The sequence below is a fragment of the Leucoraja erinacea genome, chromosome 1 (genome assembly GCF_028641065.1).
Source record: "Leucoraja erinacea ecotype New England chromosome 1, Leri_hhj_1, whole genome shotgun sequence".
NCBI classification, from domain to species: domain Eukaryota; kingdom Metazoa; phylum Chordata; class Chondrichthyes; order Rajiformes; family Rajidae; genus Leucoraja; species Leucoraja erinaceus.
This window is the reverse complement of record NC_073377.1, coordinates 30,231,286-30,251,265: the sequence shown is the minus strand read 5'-3', so window position 1 is coordinate 30,251,265 and position 19,980 is coordinate 30,231,286. Positions and strand designations below refer to the sequence as shown.

The following is a 19,980-nucleotide window of genomic DNA, read 5'->3' as shown; positions in this document are numbered from 1 at the left end:
GGCGAGCGGTCAGTGCCCGAGATCACTGACTACGCGTTGGACCCGCTGGACCGCGCTGGAGCACCGCAAAGGCAGGGGGGGTTACAGACAGCAGGAACAGGCTGAACTCCCGTAATCAGAATAACTGTGCCAGACTTAACCCCCCCTGCCCGACTTTTGCTCCTGTTTTTTCCTCCCGAATTTTGCTCCCAACTTCGCTCCGCGCCGACCACGGCTGGTCGGGAGAGGAAGGCACAGAGTCGTTGAATTCGAGGAGAAAATTGAAAGTCGGGAACAGCAGGTAAGAGACTCTGCGTTCCTTCCACTTACCCTTTAGGTGCAGACATGGACCGGGTCCAGTGCAGACATGGACCGGGTCCATGTCAGCTACAGGAAGCCGGCGGGAGAACCGCGCAGTGCAGGCAGCCGGCAGGAGAGCAGCAACGGCAGCCGGCAGCGGCAGGAGCAGGAGCAGGAGCAGCGGCAGCGGCAGCGGCAGCGGCAGGAGCAGCGGCAGCGGCACATCGTTTCCCAGAGAGGGAAAACACCTGTGCCCGACTTCGCTCCCGCACCAGGAGAAAAATTCATTTTCTCGACCAGTATGCCAGTCTCGCTTTGGAAGCGAGTCTGGCTTCAAGCAGCGCTACCGGCCAGCGCCAAGGCCAAGGACATAGCAGTGGACTTGACTGGCTGCAATCGACCGTGAGGGATCAGTACTGTGAGTACCGGGGTCGGTCCCAGCGGGTTCTTTAGTTACAGAGATAGCTTCCTGGCCTTTTGGCTAAGATCAAGTATAGTATCTGTTTATTATCAGTTTTAATATCTAATACGTCCCTTATCTAAGGACCATATAAACAGGAATGCCCAGAACTGAGGGCATTGGATTGGGGTGGACCGGCTGCAACGACCGCGAGGGACCAGTACCGTCAGTACGGGGGTCGGTCCCAGCGGTCTGAGATAAAGGAGCAGCCAGGAGCGCTGAGAGCATTGGAGCCGGGTCAAAGAAAATGGGCTAGATGGAATCAGCTGTGCCAGATGTCCTCCACACCGGCCATATCCACTCCACGGAAGGAAGGACAAAGCTGGAGAAGGAGGACCGTGGAACAGCGGGCAGCCAGCAGCAGCCAGCGGCACTTGGATCAACCGTAGTGGGATCAGCTGTGCCCGATGTCGGCCCCGCACCGGCCAGATCCATGCGGCCGAGCGGTAAGGCTAGACACAAATCAAACAAAGTAGTGGACTCAGAAGGGTCCGACTTTGCATAAAACCGCCGGCAACCAGCGCCCGAGAGGGCTGGAGCGGGAAGAAGCGGTGTATGGAGCCTTGCTCCAACGTGATAAACCCACAGCAGTACCTCTTAGAGGGCTGCACAATGCTTCTACCCCATCAGAGGGGAGCACTGTGGGTCAGTTCTGGGTTGACTTGCAAGAGGGGTCCGCAGAACAAAAGACAAGTGGGCAGCAGTTAAGCCCCACATGGGTACCCCGTGCGGGACCCTAGAGATCTCTAACTCTATAAAAAAGAGTAGGCAGGACCCTGATGGGCCAGAGCCTGGTAATACAGCGTCCCATGATCCTAACACAGCAGGAACTCTGCTGGACATGGTGGCTGATTACTTTAGCCAAGTCAAACATGGGTAGACTTGGATCCAGGATGGCAATAGTATTACTATATGTCTGGCCACAAACGCCAACAAGAAAAATTTACAAACACTGGCCAGACATCTGCCACCTGGCAACGGTGAGGCATTGCAGGTGCCCAGTGTAAACCAATGCATTTGGCAGCATATGGACGAACATCAGGAACCAGGACCTCAAGATCCAGAGAACCTTAAAGGGATTGACGGAAGGCATCATAGCATACACCCGCACCCTGGACTAAACGTAGGTAACCAAAGACCATCAAGACGCACTAGCTCTGTTTAATAATATGCAATATGACCTGAACTACACGTGGAAGGCGGCCATTCGGCCAGCACTAGGACCCCAAAAACGCTACCATTTGCAAACAAAGAACCGTGTGTGGACTAAGCCAAGACACTGGGGCTCATCAAGGCCAGCGCAAGGGCCTATTTTGGAGCATGATACCAGCCACAGGCAAGGCCATAAAAAATGTGGCTCATACCAGTGGCAGTGTCAGAAATCAATATAACCCGCAGGATCCGTTTAAGGGTATGGCCAGGGCGGCCACCCTGGAAGATGCGGAAGCCTCAACCTCCCACACAACCCCGAACAAGAAATATCAAACCAGAACCTTATTTTCAAAAAACCAAGGAAATAACACAACCACCGGTACCATGGAGGTAGGTGGGTGGGGTTTCTTCTGTTAAAATAGGGACCTACGATGGTAGGGGAGGTTGCAACACTACAGTTATGTATGGTATATAATCACTACAGATTCATATAATCTCAGCAGTATTCAGGGTTATCTGATAGGTTTTACTCATCCCAATAACCACAGTACAACATACACCAGAAGGGCATTTTGTCCTTACATAAACCAAACAATCTAAAACCCACATGGTGCTACAACAATTGTACACATAAGGTGGGATTAAGCATACTTTTCATGGAACATTAGAATTGTATCAAACATATTTATTAAAAATAAAATAGAGTAGGGTTGCAGGATTATCATTGATTTTAACCCTAAACACATTTGTTCTAGATATTCATTTTAAGATGGATGCTCTTATTATTGATAAGACTTGGTGTCAGTTGCGGGTTTCTATATGGCAGGCAATATAGAGCTTACAAAAGGGGCAATCATTAGCCCAATATTATGTACTAAAATTCTAAAACCAGCTTGGCATTGTTATGTAAATAGCCATAGGGTGATGTTTCCCCCATTCGGACCCATCAATGGGGTACTAGGGGAAATTCAACTACACTCGGCGTCTGGAATTTTCAGAGTATCCGACTGACCTTCTAAATCATGGTATTCAGTCATACAGGGGATGGTGTTAGAACCATGTTCCCTAATGAACCTAGCCAAAAATTATTGATTTATCCAGTGACTGGAGGCAGTCATCCATGCCATAAGACTATGGATTTATTGATTTGTAGAGTTTTAAAGACCCACTACACGGCATTCGGCGGTCAGACAGGACGATGAATCTCATCTCATCTGCACTAAGACTGTCAACACGGAAGCAGTACCTTGGACACATCAAGAAGTGGGGCATATTCTGCTTGGACAACAACCTCGACCAAAAGGCCAAGAACATTCTGGCTGTATTGGAATTTTAACAAGCCTCCATTATGATAATCGATGGAGCTACAGTGCCATCAATAGTGCCACAAGTGCACTCTCCAATTACCTATCACAAGGAACGGAGCGGCACGCGGTGGGAACGCACCCCTGGTAAGAAAACCAGGTACTCCGAAATCTGGGACGTGGGTGTCGTTTCTCAACATGCTGAGGAGCTTGTAGCTCATACAGCGTTGTCACCTCAGTAACAGACCAGGAAGATGGTTATGCTCATGGTGTTATTTACTGCACAACAAGTCCAGCCATTAAGCAAACTGCGCCTGGACTCCCTGATCATCTCACCGAGAAACTGGTGTTGTCATACAGGATTTAATAAAAGAAAACTGATCGGGTTCCTCCGGTCTAGGGTTTGATTTTATGGTACACCCATATGGCAAACGACTGTGTATAACAAGACACATCTAACAATACATAGAATATACTCAGAACATTCGAGGTCAGAGTATGGAGTTGTTTATCTCTTACAAGAAACTGCATGATAGGGTCACGACTCAAACTATATCAAGGTGGCTCAAATAGGTCCTAAAAATGGCAGGAATAGACACTAATGTTTTAACTCTCATTCCACCAGGACTACAGCAACATCCGCAGCAATATTGTACAGGTACCCACAGACCAAATCCTCAGAATGGCAGGAGGGTCATTTCAAAAAGGGTTTTCCACAGGTTTTATAATAAACCAGTTATTTTTTGGAGCCATCATTGTATTAAGAAAACATTTTATGTTCAACAAAATAATTTGCCCGAAAGGTTACAGGGTTATGATTCTCAAATTTTAAAAAATGTTATATTTTTTCGTTATACCACACAACTCTTTGTATAATTGTGTTTTAAAATTACTAATGATGCTCTCTCCCAATACCCAAGGCAGTTGTGAAGCATGGACTCGTTCCACGGCATGAGGTCACAGAGCTTTGAAATCTTCACGAAGTCACTCACGTGACTCCGAAGTAAAATAGTAAGATTAAACGAGAACTTACCAGTTTGAAGTTTGATCTGTATTTTATGAGGAGTTACGATGAGGGATTTCGTGCCCTCCGCTCCCACCCTCTTATGATCATATCAAAAACTGGTATCTCTTTGATAATCTTACTATGTTAGATCATTATAGGTTCCTGTGACCTCACACCGCTGCTTTGAAGAATGACACGCATGCGTGGAAGCGGGGTTCTTCACGAAATCCCTCATCGTAACTCCTCATAAAATACAGATCAAACTTCAAACTGGTAAGTTCTCGTTTAATCTTACTATTCTCCTCTATCTGACACTAAAGTAAGTGATCTAATTGACAGTGAAAATGGTTATAAAAAATTACAGCAGGATCTTGATCAACTAGACAAGTCGGCTGAAGAATGGCTCATGGAGCGTAATGCAAATAAGTGCAAGGAGTTGCATTTTGGGAAGTCAAACCAGGACAGGATCATCACATATAATTGTAGACCCATGAGAAGTGTTGGAGATAGAGTGATCTAAGACTACAGGTATATCCTGTCGTTTCCTGAAAGTAGTGTCACAGCTAGAAAAGGTGGTGATGATGATTTTTGGTATATTGACCTTCATCAAAGGTTTCAAAGGTATTTTATTGTCACGTGTGCCGATTAAGGAACAGTGATATTCGTATTACCATACAGCCATACTAAAGAAAAGCAACAAAACACACAACTACATAAAAGTTAACATAAAAGTTAACAGTGGATTCCCCACTGTGATTTAAGGCAATAAAGTCGAATCTTCTTTATTCTCCCGCGGTCGGTGCAGTCAACCCATCCGCAGTCGGGAGATCGAAGCTCCCGTAGCCAGCGGTCGCAGTCCCACGTCGGGGTGGTCGAAGCTCCCGCATCAGGACAGTCGAAGCTCCCGTGTCGAGGCGGTTGGGGCTCCGAGTCAATCCCTGGCAAAGGGTTCGCCAGCTCTGCGCTGTTGAAGTCTGCAGGCTCCCACGGTTGTTGCTCCCAAACTCAGTCCCCAGCAGAGGCCGCCACCTCTACGATGTTAGGCCGCAGCGCAGACGGAGATACAATATGAAACAAAATCGCATCTCCGTCGAGGTAAGAGATTAAAAAAAAGTTTCCCCAACAGCCCCGCCCCCCCGCGCATAAAAGAAGCTAAAGAACACTAAAACATACATTTAACGCATACTATAAACAACAAAGGAAGGGACAGACAGACTGTTGGCGAGCCGGCCATGGCTGGTGCCATGCAGTGTTGCGAAAGTCAGGATATTGAGTAAAGAGTTTGGGTGTTAAGTTACAGTCGCATAAGGGATATGTAGGCCACATTTGGAATGGAATGGAATACTTTATTGACACATGGGACTAGGCACCGTGAAAAACTTTGCTTTGCCAGAGGAAGCAGCAAACCAGAGGACAGTGGAAATTTTGAACTCAGCAGATGAGGACGAAGGGGTTAATTAAGACGGGGAGAAAAGGGCATGAAAGACAGCTTGCAGGAAATATAAAAACTGACTGCGAAAGTTTCTATAGTGAAAACGAAAAGATTAGTGAAGACGAATGTAGGTCCCTTACAGTCGAACACAGGTGAATTTATAATGGGAATCAGGAAATGGCAGAACAGTTAAACGAGTACTTTGGTTCTGTCTTCATCAAGGAAGACACAAACAATCTCTCGGAAATACTAGGTGTTATATTCCGGACAGCAGAATGAATAACAACTTACACGCAGGCTGGCTGGCTGGATCACAAGAGAGTTTATTATCCAACATTCCCTACTAATATACAACACCAACTCATTAGCATATACATGAATATGCATGAATACATTACACTGCTCTCCCTTTTTTTAAGTATTAAATCTAAGTACACAGTTACAATTTTCTTGTTGTGATACTTGATTTAAACCAGTGTTCATTAAATCTTAAATGATAACACAATATATTTATTTTACATATTTACACATTTTCATTCTACCTAGACAGTGAGTTACTTAATTTAAAAATCTAATCTGACTACTGGTTTACGGATGCTGCCTGATTGTCTAACAGTAACAGGTTTAGGTGTTGACTCAACTGTAGGCCTGTTTGGCTCTGTTTTAGTACCCTGACTTTGACCAGAGGAATCTGTTTCTTTGTCTGTACTAACTGAACTTTGTGTTTCAATCACAGTTGGCTCTTCCAACTCACTTTCAGATAAAGACTCAGGGATTAGGACTTCATGCTTAGGTTTCGGTTCATCTTTGGCTGGAATCATTTGATCGAAATTAACACTTTTGATCCTATCTCCATCTTCAACTAAGTATCTTTTTGTTCCACACACTCCACTATTTTCCCAACATCCCATTTGACTCTACTGGACTATTGGGAGGACTGAGAACATGAACCTGCTCATCTGGCTTGAAGTACCTCTCCTTTTTGTGGGAGTCAAAATGGCATTTCTGACTTAATTGTTTTTGTTCAACTCTCAAAGCCAAATTGGGTTGAACTAGATTTAGGCATATTCTTAGCCTTCTCTTCATCAGCAGTTCTGCAAGTGAGTAACCTGTTGTTGTGTGTGGTGTGGTTCTGTACTTCAGCAAGAAACTAGCCAAACGATGTATCTGAACGAAATTGAGGCCCGTTATCAGAAACAAGTTCTTCCGGTAAACTATGGCATGCAAAAATTGATCTCAACTCATCTATGGTACGCTCAGTAATAGTGCTTGACCCCATATGCTTAACCTCAATCCATTTGGAATGACTATCTACCAGCACCAGAAAGTGATCATTACCCTTTTCACAAAAATCTACATGAAATCTCTGAAAAGGTCTACTTGGCCATGGCCAGGGTTGCAGTGGTGTTTTTGGTGGTTTACTCTGGCAATTTTGGCAGACGCCACATTTGCTCACCAGTGACTCGATGTCACTGTCAATACCAGGCCAATACACAAAACTTCTGGCAATTGGCTTCATGCTTACTATGCCAGGATGTTCGGCATGAAGTTCATTCATAGTTTTGTTTCTCAAAGACTCTGGTACAACCACTCTGTAACTCCACTTAATGCATCCCTGCTCACATGATAATTCATAGCGTTGATTATGGAAAGGCTTCAGCTCTGAGTTCAGAACTGAGTTCAATCCACTATCGATTTCAGTCCAACCGTTCAATGTCTTTTCATATACCCTGTTCAGCACATTGTTTTTCTTTGTTTATGTTGCAATTTCTGTTGCAGTTACTGCAAAGTCTTAACCTACAACTTGCAGTGTGTAGATTGAGTTCTCACTTCCCACGTCAGAGTTCTCATGGGGCAACCGGGACAACGCATCTGTAACTGCATTGCACTTGGAGCATCTGTACTCCACCTTGTAGTCATACTGGGACAGCAAAATTGCCCAGCACTCCATCCTTGATGCCGCCATGGAAATTATAGCTGACTTGGGACCAAGTATTACTAGTAGTGGCTTGTGATCATTCACCAGGGTGAATGGTCTGCCGAGAAGAAACTGATGGAATTTCTTGATTCCGAACACAATGCTGAGTGCTTCCTTTTTTATCTGCGCATAGTTGCTTTCACTCGATGACAGGGTGCGGGATGCAAAAGCAATAGGCTTTTCCTGTCCGTCATTCATTACGTGGGAGATCACTGCACCTACACCATAACTTGAAGCATCACAAGCAAGTTTCATCTCGCGTGTCGTATCATAGTGAACAAAAAGTTTGGCACTTGTCAAGTTTTCCTTGCAGATGTCAAATGAACATTGCTGTTCCTTTTCCCACATCCATTTCACATCTTTTTGTAGCAGATGATAAAGTAGCTTTAGCACAGTTGCTAAATCTGGAAGGAATCGTGCATAGAACTTCACCATCCCAAGGAATGATCGTAACTCTGACTTAACCCTCTAGCTGTCTCCTCCCACCCTCCTATCCGCCCGCCCTCGGGCTCCTCCTCCTCCCCTTTTCCTTCCTTCTCCCCCCCCCATCCCCCATCAGTCTGAAGAAGGGTTTCGGCACGAAAGGTCGCCTATTTCCTTCGCTCCATAGATGCTGCTGCACCCGCTGAGTTTCTCCAGCAATTTTGTGTAACTCTGACTATTGTTTCAACTTTTGCCTTCACAGAGCGAAGTCCGTTGGCGTTTACTTTGAGTCCAAAGTAGACCACCTCTGACTGCGCAAATGCACATTTACTTTGACGCAGTTTGACATTGTGGCAGTTCAGTCGTGTGAGAACTTGCTCTAGGATTTCCAGATGTTCTACCATGCCTTCTGTGAATATCAGCAGGTCTTCCAGGTTGCACACATAGTGCGGAATGCCTTGTAATATTTGGCCCATGACAGACTGGAACATTTTCGGGGAGGATTTCACACCATAGGGCAGCTTTGTATATGAAATCAAGCCCTTATGTGTATTGATAGTCAAGCACTACTGACTTTCCTTATCGACATTGAGTTGGGCATAAGCGTGAGACAAATCCAGTTTAGTGAAGACTCGTGCTCCGCTAAGGTCGGCGTACAAACCTGGCGAGGTTGGTAACGGATATTGTTCGTCATCAACAGCTTTGTAATCGCCACATGTCGAACATTTTTATCAGCCTTGCGAACGGCCACAATTGGCGTTGCACAGTTACTCTGGTCTGTCTTCACGAGTACTCCATTACGCTCTAATCTGTCGAGTTCTACCTCCACTTGTTGCTTTAGTGCATATGGTACAGGTCTTGGTCGACAATACACAGGTCACACATCTTGCTTAAGTCGAATGTGTGCAGAGTACCCTGTTAATCCCCTGTAACTGTCAGCAAAAATGTTTGCATGTTTGTTTATGACGTTTTCAAGACGTGATTTGGACAAATTGACGCTGAAAATGTTCTTCCAGTCTAATTCTATTCTATTTCCAAGGAGGGTTGGTTTATTTCTGTAGCTGGCTACTATGATGGGCAATGTTACTGCTGAACTTTACAGTTCATTTGTCCACATGTCTCCAAACCTTTCGCCCGAGTAGGTTCTCAGCTTGACCTTACTCTCAAACAATGGTATCTGTGGGAACTTTGTTTCATACAGGTCTTTGCTCATGGCCGAACAATCTGTTGCCGTGGCAATACATATATCGATTAACTGTTCATTAATCAATAGTTTAGTTCGAAAGTCCTTACCTTGGCTGGTTGTGGGCTTATGGATGTTGGTTGTATAAATGGTGTACAACCCAAGTTCATTTCTATCTGGGTTCACGTCCAAGTTGTGAATTCCGCTCCGGTGTTGTTGTTTGATTCCTGCAGATTGTAGGTTTCCTGTTTTATGCTTGGCCTGACATGCTGAGGCGATATGGCCTTTCTTCTGGCAGTTATAGCACATGGCCATTTTGAACTGACAAAATTGGGATGAGTGATTACCGTTGTAACGATAACAACTGGCTGAACTCGGCTCTCCGCCATACTTTGGTTTTGGTTTAGCGCCTCTTGGTTTGGCCATAGGCACTGCCTTGTGACTGTAAATGGCCACTGCAGTCCGTGGTGGACGAAACTCACGAGCATTCTTTGATGCCATCGCCATTGTGGTAGCAATCTTGCATGCTTTCCCGAATGTGAGATTTGGAGTGTTCATCAGTTTGGACTGAATTCGTTCATCCACTAGACCACAAACAAATCTGTTGAGTAGTGCTCGTCCGAGAAAAGTACCAAATACAGTGTAAACTTAAGTTTTTCAAGAACAATGTATTCATTGATTGTCTCATTCTGCTTCTGGGTTCTAGTGCCAAAATTATAGCTTTCTGCAATTTACAGAGGCTTTGGGTTGAAGTGCTCCTACAACTTATTTATAATGTCATTGAATGGCACGTCTTTTGCCTTTAAGGGTGCAAGGAGATTCACAAGTGTGCCGTACACTTCAGGACCGAACTCTGTGAGCAGAATCGCTTTCATGCGTTCGCAAACGGCCTTATTTGTTTCAGCCACTATCTCTCCTTCACCACTAATCTCCAATATATTGTTTGCCATGAATAACATGTTTGTTGAGCGGCTCTCTACTCTTGTCAAAAGTGCCAAAGTTTCCAATGTAGCCCGTGGACGCTGCCATCATGTTGTTCTCTTTTTTTTTTAAATAAAAGGTCCGTTCAAAAACCCTGAATTCCTGTCTGTTCCGGTGTAACAATTCACCTAAAACTTAGCTGTACAAAGACTATTCAGCTTGAGGAATTCGACAAAAAAAACTCAGTGTTAAATGTTATACACTCCCAAGGACGACATCTTGCCACGTAGACACAACATAGCGATAGCCTGACAAACTCTCGCCGATTTATCCAGCTGCTGTTTTAAACTACAGTCCCCTGCATAGACGGATCTGCAGGCCTCCCATGTCCAGCTCGCAAACAACTGCGACACAACTCCGTATTTACATCTTAAACTGTTAAACAATCCTGCGTGTTGCAAAACAGTCCGGCACTGTATTTAAAGGATGAGTTCACAAACTCTATCCCATCCTCGTTGCCAATTTTGTTATATTCCGGACAGCAGAATGAATAACAACTTACACGCAAGCTGGCTGGATCACAAGAGAGTTTATTACCCAACATTCTCTACTTATATACAACACCAACTCATTGGCATATACATGAATATGCATGAATACATTACACTAGGGGACTGAGGATCTAGTAGGAGGGAGGAACAGAAGGGAATCCATATTAGTCAGAAAGTGATGTTAGGTAAACTGTTGGCAGCTAAATCCTCAGGACCTGATGATCGGCATTCGAGAATGCCCAAGAAGGTGGCCCTAGAAATCGTGGATGCATTGGTGATTATTTTCCAATGTACTTTCAACACTGGATTAGTTCCTGTGGACTTGAGGGCTGCCAATGTAACTACAGATTTTAAGAAAGGAGGGTAAGCGAAAATGGGGAATTATAGACCTGTTAGCCTTACATCGGTAGTGGGGAAGTTGATTATTAAAGATGTTGTAGCTGCACATTTGGAAAACAGCTATGGGATCGGTCAAAGTCAGCATGAATTTATGAAGGGGATATCTTGCTTGACTAATGTTTGGAATTTTTTGAGGATGTAACAAGTAGAATGAATAAGGGAGAGCCAGTGGTGTGGTGTATCTGGACTTTCAAAAAGCCTTTGACAAGGTCTTACACAAGAGATTAGTATTCAAAATTAGAGCACATGGTATTGGTGTAGGGTATTGACATGGATAGAGAACTGGTTGGCAGACAGGAAGCAAAGCGTAGGAATTAACAGATCCGTTTCAGAATGGCAGGCAGAGACTAGTGGGGTGCCGCAAGGCTCGGTGCTGGGACCCCAGTTGTTTACAATATCTATTAACAATTTAGATGAGGGAATTAAATGTGACATCTCCAAGTTTGTGGATGACACAAAGCTGGGTGGCATTGTGAGCTGCAAGGAGGATGCTACAAAGCTGCAGGGTGACATGCATAGGCTGGGAGAATGGGCAGACACATGGCAGATGCAGTATAATTTGGATAAATGTGAGGTTATCCACTTTGGTGGCAAGAACAGGAAGCAGATTATTATCTGAATGGTAGGTAGATCACAAAATACTGGAGTAACTCAGCGGGACAGGCAGCATCTCTGGAGAGAAGAAATGGGGGACCTTTCCGGTCGAGACCCTTCAGACTGATGTCTGGGGAGTGGACGGAACAGAGATAGAATGTAGTCAGAGACAGTTATGCCCCTCTCCCACTTAGGAAACCTGAACAGAAACCTCTGGAGACTTTGCACCCCACCCAAGGTTTCCGTGCGGTTCCTGGAGGTTTTTGTCAGTCTCCCTTCCTGCTTCCACTACCTGCAACCTCCGGGAACCACAAGAAAACCTTGAGTGGGGCGCACAGTCTAAGTGGGACAGGGGCATAAGACTGGTGGGGGAACTGTGAACGGGAAGGGGATGCAGAGAGAGGGAAAGCAAGGGCTATTATCTGAATGGTGACAGATTAGGAGAAGAGGAGGTGCAACGAGACTTGGGTGTACATCAGTCACTGAAAGTAAGCATGCAGGTGCAGCAGGCAGTGAAGAAAGCCAATGGCATGTTGGCCTTCATTGCACGGGGATTTGAGTTTAGGAGCAAGTGTTACAGGGCCCTGGTGAGACCGGACCTGGAGTATTGTGTGCAATTGTGGTCCTAATTTGAGGAAGGACATTATTGCTATTGAGGGAGCATAGGTTCACCAGGTTAATTCTCGGGATGGTGGGACTGACGTATGATGAAAGAAAGGGTTGACTGGGCTTGTATTCGCTGGAATTTAGAAGGATAGGTAGGCGGCGCGACTCTCGTCAGCAGCGGCCTCTGCAGCCCGCCCGCGTTTTTATTATTTTTTGTCTATGTTTATATGTAGTTTTTGTTATTTTTTTGTTGGGGTGTGTGTGGGGGGGGGGGGGGGGGGGGGGGGGGGGGGGGGGTGGGGGGGGGGGGGGAGGGAGGGGGGGTCTGGGGGGTAACTTTTAAATCTCTCCCTGCACTGGAGCCCCGACCTTTTCTTGTCGGGTCTCAGTTGTCGTTGGGGCTGCAATGAGGAGCGGCCTCCAACAGATGAAGCCGGGGACTCTGGTGCCGACTCACCTCACCGTCGCGGAGCTGGCCGAGTCCAGAGCGGGTGGAGCGGTGGTGGAGCGCTGCTGCTGCTGCTGATGCGGAGGCTGCAACTGCGGGTCTGGCGGACGGCGGCACCGGGAGCCCGCGGGTCCCTGGAGGGAGACCGCTTTTCAGGGCTCCTGCAACGGCGACTTCTTCCGCCCGAGTTGCGGGGTCGAAGAGCTCCTGGAGCGGGGCCTAACATCACCGCCCCGCGCGGCTTGGAATGGCCGCGGGACTCTGCGAGCGCACGCCGGGGGCTCCAACATCAAGACCCGGTGTGCGACCTCGCACCACCCGGCGTGGCTTTAATGGCCGCGGGACAATCGCCATCGCCAGCCGGGGGCTTTGACTTTGACTCTGTCATCGGGGGGGGGGGGAGAGTGCAGTGGAGAGATAAGTTTTTTTGGCCTTCCATCACAGCAATGTGATGGATGTTTATGTAAAATGTAAATTATGTTGTGTCTGGGGTCTATTTGTTTGTAATGTATGGCTGCAGAAACGGCATTTTTTTTGGACCTCAAGGGGTCCAAATGACAATTAAATTGACTATTGACTATTGACTATTGATAAGAGCAGATCTTATAAAGATAGATTAAATTCTTAGATTGAAACTGGAAGAAGCAGGAAAAATGTTCCCGATGTTGGGGGAATCCAGAACCAGGGGTCACAGTTTATGAATGAGGGGTGGGCCATTTCCGACTGAGATTAGGAAAAACATTTTCACCCAAAGAGTTGTGTGCCTGTGGAATTCTCTGCAACAGAAAGCAGTGGAGGCCAATTCACTGGATGTTTTCAAGAGAGAATTAGATTTAACTCTTAATGGCTTGTCCCACTTGGGCATTCATTTCCGCGTAATTTACGCAACATCATTTACGTGTCACGACGCACGACCCGCGTGTCGTGATGCACATGTGATACGCGCATGGTGCGCATTATGCGCACATGGGCGTGGTGATGTGTAGGCAGTGACACGCGGCGTGCGCGGCGCACCAGGATTTTGGGATGTTCAAAATCTTTGCACGCCATCTGCGTGACGTGCAAATGATGCCCAGGTGGGACAGGCCCTTTAGGGCAAAAGGAATCAAGGGATATGGGTAAAAAGCAGGAAGGCGGGACGGATTTTGGATGATCATATTCGAATGGCCTACACCTGCACCTATTTTGTATGTTTCTATGTACACTGCCAACGATGGGGGGACCTGGCCAGGGGGGGAGGGGAGAGGCTGGCGAGAATGAAGGGGAACCCAGCGGGCACTGCTTACTACCGCAAGTAACGGCAGCCCTGGTTCACCACTGCGAGTGGAAGATAAGTCTGATGAACTTTGTGTAACTTTTTTTGGGGGAGAAACATGATGAGTTTTGTGTATAGCATGGTATGCTCTGCTTTATTATTTTACCGTGTTTGATGCAAAATGAAGTATTTCATTGGGCCTTAGTAAATGTTACAATAATATATTATTGAAACATTGAATAAGTTCTCATCCAATAGACCTTGGTATTTCAATCATGAGAACACAATGTCACTAGTAACGAGGAGTACTATGGTCAACTGCAAATCCTTGCTTAACCAAGATGATACACACCTGGAATTCTTTTTTAAAGCAAATTTTCATAAAATCAAGAAGGCTGCATGAAATGCATTCAAGACATTTTGTACAGTTTATTATCATGCACAGAATGGTGTGTTATTTATTAGAGGGAAAACATAGTTTCATGAATTGAAGATACATATTTGGAGTGGCTCCATGTAGTGACTGTAAATACAAATAATAACAATTCCCAGAAAATGCTAGGTCCTTCAAAACAGTGATTACTATTTTGCTGCAGGCTAATTACAACTGACACAAATGCTGTGATATAGAGTGCATTCAGAATGTATTCAGACCCCTTCTCCTTTTCCACATTTTGTTACGTTACAGCCTTATTTTTAAATGGATGAATTTATTTTTTTTATCATCAATCTACACACAATACCCCAGAATGACTCGCCCAAGGACCCAAACAGTATTTCCAGGTGAAGCAGAGGTTCACTTGCACCTCCTCCAACCTCATCTACTGTATCCGCTGTTCCAGGTGTCAACCTCTCTATATCGGCGAGACCAAGCGCAGGCTCGGCGACCGTTTCACTGAACACCTCCTCTCAGTCCGTCTTAACCTACCTGATCTCCCGGTGGCTCAGCACTTCAACTCCCCTTCCCATTCCCAATCTGTCCTTCTGTCCTAGGCCACTGCCATAGTCAGAATGAGGCCCAGTGCAAATTGGAGGAACAGCACCTCATATTTAGCTTGGATTGTTTACACCCCAGCAGTATGAACATTGACTTCTCTAACTTCAAAAACCCTTTGCTTTCTCTCTCCATCTCCTTCCCAGGTCTCCCACTAGTCTTACTGTCTCCGACTACATTCTATCTTTGTCCCGCCTCTCCCTCAACATAAGTCTGAAGAAGGGTCTCGACCCACAATGTCGCCCATTCCTTCTCTCCAGTGATGCTGCCTCACCCGCTGAATTATTCCAACATATTGTGTCTACCTACAGAACAGTGGAGATGCATGTCAGGGATCAATCTATGCCAGCATAGGGTTTACTATGACAGTTTACTGAAGAAAGAAGACATCTTGGATGTGGTAGAATGGAAAGCTTCATCTTGGGATCAGATCCAGCAGAGCTGGGGAAATTGAGAGAAGGGAATAGCGTATTTGCACAAGGCAGGGTGGGAGGAGAAGTAGTCCAGGTCAATAGACAATAAACAATAGGTGCAGGTGTAGGCCATTCGGCCCTTCGAGCCAGCACCACCATTCACTGTGATCATGGCTGACACCCCCCCCCACCACCCATGTCACCCTCCTCCCCACCGGCCCCCACCTGAAGCCGTCCCCGTCCTCAGCTGCAGGATGCTCCCCACTGGTCCCCATCTGTAGCTGGTGGGGAGTGGCAGCAGTAGGCCACGGCAGCGTCAGGCCACGACAGCAGCAGTGGTAGGCCCATCTGCAGGCCACTCCTCCCACACACCGGCCCCGACAGCCCCGCCTGAAGCCGTCCCCCTCCCCCAGCTGCAGGATGCCCCCCCCCCCCCACCGGCCCCGACAGCCCCCGCCTGAAGCCGTCCCCCTCCCCCAGCTGCAGGATGCTCCCCCCCCCCCCCACCGGACCCCCGACAGCCCCGCCTGAGGCCGTTCCCTCCCCCGGAAGGAGAACGCTCCTCCACTCCTCCACCAATCCCTTTTCCACTTGATGTGCCCGTTAACTGTAAAACAGTAATACCTGTGCGTTCTACATCACAATGGGAACCCAATGGGCGGGAGTGGCTGGGCCGCCGAGAGCCACTAGGAATCGATGGGGGCGTTGAGGGGGGATGGAGTGAGTGCAGGATGCTCCCCCCCCCACTGCCACCAGCCCCCGACAGCCCCCCGCTTTAAAACCGCACCCCCTCCCATGGCTGCAGGTCGCTCCCCCACACCGCCCCTCTCCTGAAGCCGTCTCCCCCCCCGGTGACTATAGGACGCTCCTCCCCCCCCCACCGGCCGCCGACAGCCCCCGCTTGAAGCCGTCCCCTTCCGCTGGCTGTTGGATGCTCCCCCCCGGCCCCCGACAGGCCCCTCCTGAAGCTGTCCGACTGCCCGCTGCAGGATGCTACACCCACCGGCCCCCACCTGGCAGTCCCGTCCCCAGCTGCAGGACGCTCCTCCCCCCTCCCCTCCCACCCCCCCCCCACGGTCCCCGCCTGAAGCTATCTCCATCCCACTGCAGGATGCTCCACACCTGGTCCCCGCCTGAAGCCGTCCCCCTCCCCCAGCTGCAGAACCAAAACAGAGGGACACAACAAAAAAGAATGGACTGAATAAATCTCATATTTAACGTTTAAATTGGTGTTATATTTGAAGAGTTATTCACATTTTAATCTTTAATAAATTCCTTTTCCATTTGCCGTGCCTGTCACTGCAGCTGTGCCTGCACAGTAATACCTGCCTGTTCTACGTCACAATTGGAACCCAATGGGGCGGGAATGGCTGCGGGGGGGTAGAGTGAGTGTGTGGGGAGGGGGAGGGCAAAAGGCAGAGTGGTGGGGGGTTGAGGGGAGGAAGGGAGATCAGGGGCGTCCACAACGGGAACACGTCAGGTCTGCGCCTGCGCGCAGTTGGGGGCTATGTGTGTGAGTGGTGGAATATTGCATTGGGGGACCAGGCATCCTGTGTTGACAATGGGTCCCACTTAGTCTAGTACAAAATGGATTTAGTGCACCCAGGTGGGTGTCAATTTATGGGCACCAAATTGTAGAATACCTGTTTTCAATAATGGTAACAGTAATGCTTACATGGCAAACAGAGTAAAGGGCCGTGTCCCACCAGCATGCGATTGCATGCAGCGTCTAGCGCGACCAAACGTGGTGGCTTGAACCATACGGCCTCGCGGGGCTGGTCCCACTTCCAACCGCGGAGCCGTCTGCAGTTCTGCAGGGATCCTACCCAGCTAACACTGCCTCCCAACATCATACTCACCAATCAGCTGGGCAGGAGGCGGGTCGACTGAATTTGGAATGTTTGCACGACGCCGGGCGGTGATGTCATCGCGCAACGCCACGCGCTAGGCGTTAAGCCGTCAAGACGCTGCGTACAGCGTCGAGATGGTTCTGGAAGTCGTATGGCATTGAGACGGTGCGTATGCCCGTTGAGGCGTTGCATACGGCCTCAATACGGCTGCGGGCCGACAGGCCGTTGCCCGCGCGAAATTTTGGACAGTGTCATCTTTTTCGGAGCCCCGCGCGATGTCGGACCAGCCCCGCACAACTCCATACGGCTCCGGCGATCGAAGTGGGACCGGCCCCGTGAGGCCGTACGGCTCAAGTGACCCCGTTAGCATGCTGGTGGGACAGGCCCTTAAAGCAAAAAGGATGAATTTTTTTTTTTTTTTAAACTAAATCTGGCAGTTTAAGTGTTTAAAACCAGCACCTTTTAACAATCTGAAAGTAAGCAAACTCCAGCCAGCAGTAAAAAAGATCACAGCGACCATTGAAGCATAGAAAGGAGCATGGAAGAAGGCCATTTTGTCCATTGGATCCTCATGATCAACTCACCTGTATGTGAAGTTTTTACAGTTAAAATCTCCCGCACTCTTCCCAAAGACATTATTTCTTTAAATACTTATCCAGTTTGATTCCTAAATCCCCACAAAATGGAGAAGATTATACTCACTCCCATCACTACCCAAACTCCTTCCCCATCTCCTCGCCGCTCATAAAATCATGTTCTCGGAGCAGAATTAGGCCATTCAGCCATCATGTCAACTAGGCCATGCAATCTTGGCTGATCTATCTTTCTTTCTCAAATCCTTCATTGCTATCCACCATCCCCCCATTACCCCTGGCTAATCTTCCCAATGCACGTGTGTGGCTTCCACTTCTGATTCCCATTGTCCTAATTGACCATATAATAAGTAGGCGAGTACAGTTTAGTTTAATTTAGAGAAACAGCTCATGAACAGGCCTTCTGCCCACTGTGTCCGCCCGACCACGTTATTCCTTGGAGTGCAGGAGGCTGAGGGGTGATCTTATAGATAGGGTGAATAAGATCATGAGAGGAATAGATAGGGTGAGTGCATAGTCTTTTATCCAGGGCAAGGAGATCAAGAAATAGAAGACATGAGTTTAAGGTGGGCGAGGCAAGATTTAATAGAAGCCCAAGGAACAAGTATTTTACTCAGAGAGTATTCATTCTATCTGGAGATGCTGCCTGTCCCGCTGAGTTACTCCAGCATTTTGTGTCTATCATCACTAATTATCTGTTCCCCAGATCATGGGCAGCACCAACACCATCTGGTGGTGAGTACACAGTCACCATATTGGTTACATCAGCCCACTTGAAACACACAAAACTGGAGGGCAAGCAAATCATCTCAATCTCATTAGACTGCCTAAGAAGGGGAAGACTTTCTCTGACATTAAAGAACAAGAAATTGTCTCTAGAAAGATGTGAGATGAGCTCAAAGATGCCTTGCCTCTCAAGGGTGTCTCTAGCCATGTGTGGAAGGGGATTTCCAAAGACAGTTCTTTATTACAGTCCTGATGCAGGGTTTCAATCTGAAACGGTTACCCTTCCTCTCCATCCATGGATGCTGCTTGACGTACTAATTTCCTCCAGCAGATTGTTTGTTGTTCTGAAACAATTTCTGAGATCTCATGCCCTGTAGAATAGGATATTTTCTACACAAAGATCTGTTGAATTTTCTCATCCATCTGAGCAAATTGCGGGCCTCACAATAGCATCTCATTCAAAGGACAATAGCACCGCAGAAGGCGGCACGGTGGCGCAGCGGTTGAGTTGCTACAGCGCTAGAGACCCGGGTTCGATCCTGACCACAGGTGCTGCGTGTATGGAGGTTGGATTTTCACCCCGTGACCTGTGTGGGTTTTCGCCACATGCTCCGGTTTCCTTCCACACTCCAAAGACAGACAGGAAGGTTAATTTGCTTCACTAAAGTTGTAAAATGTCCCTGGTGTGGAGGATAGTGTTTGTGTGTGGGGTGATTACTAGTCGGTGTGGACTCCATGGGCTGAAGGGCCTGTTTCTGCACTGCATCTCTAAACTAAACTATACAGCAGTACAACGTGGGAATAGACCCTCCAGCCCACAATCTCCATGCTAAACTTAATGTCTGGTTAAAATAACTAGACATGATGTTTAGAATGGAATTGATGTTTTCCTGGAGAGGAATTGTCCCATCATCAGCTGCAGAAAAGATTAAATAAAACAACAATGGGATCCATACCCCACCATTCCCTGCATATCTAAAATTGGCTTAAATGCTTCTGTTGTATCTGCCTCCACCACCACCACCCTGACACAGCGCTCCTTCACAATTCCACCAACATTGCACTGTGAACCTAAACGATGGACCTGAAGCTCTGCCCCTTCATTCACCCCCCCACCACCACCCTCCCCCTACAGGCCTAGCCCCATAAAGCAAGAAGACACATGATTCTCACAGAATATACCCTTAACTTGGAATTCATTGGATCTAGTTACCTTCACTTCTGGAAGAACTAAAACGAGTTCAGTACCACAATTTCAAAGCATGTATATAGGATGTGACAATCTGAAATTAATGAAAAATGTATTGGAATGAATGGAAAATAGAAGCAAGTCAGGCAGTATCTGTGGAAAGAGAAACAGATTTATATTTCTGGTTCATTCCCCTTCTTCAGTGCCAGAAAAAGTTAAAAATC

The 19,980-nt window shown here is 47.2% G+C and overlaps 1 pseudogene; it reads left to right on the top strand.

Moving 5' to 3' along the window:
* Nucleotides 1-740: 740 nt before the first annotated feature.
* Nucleotides 741-845, top strand: LOC129705180 (U2 spliceosomal RNA; annotated as a pseudogene).
* Nucleotides 846-19,980: the final 19,135 nt, after the last annotated feature.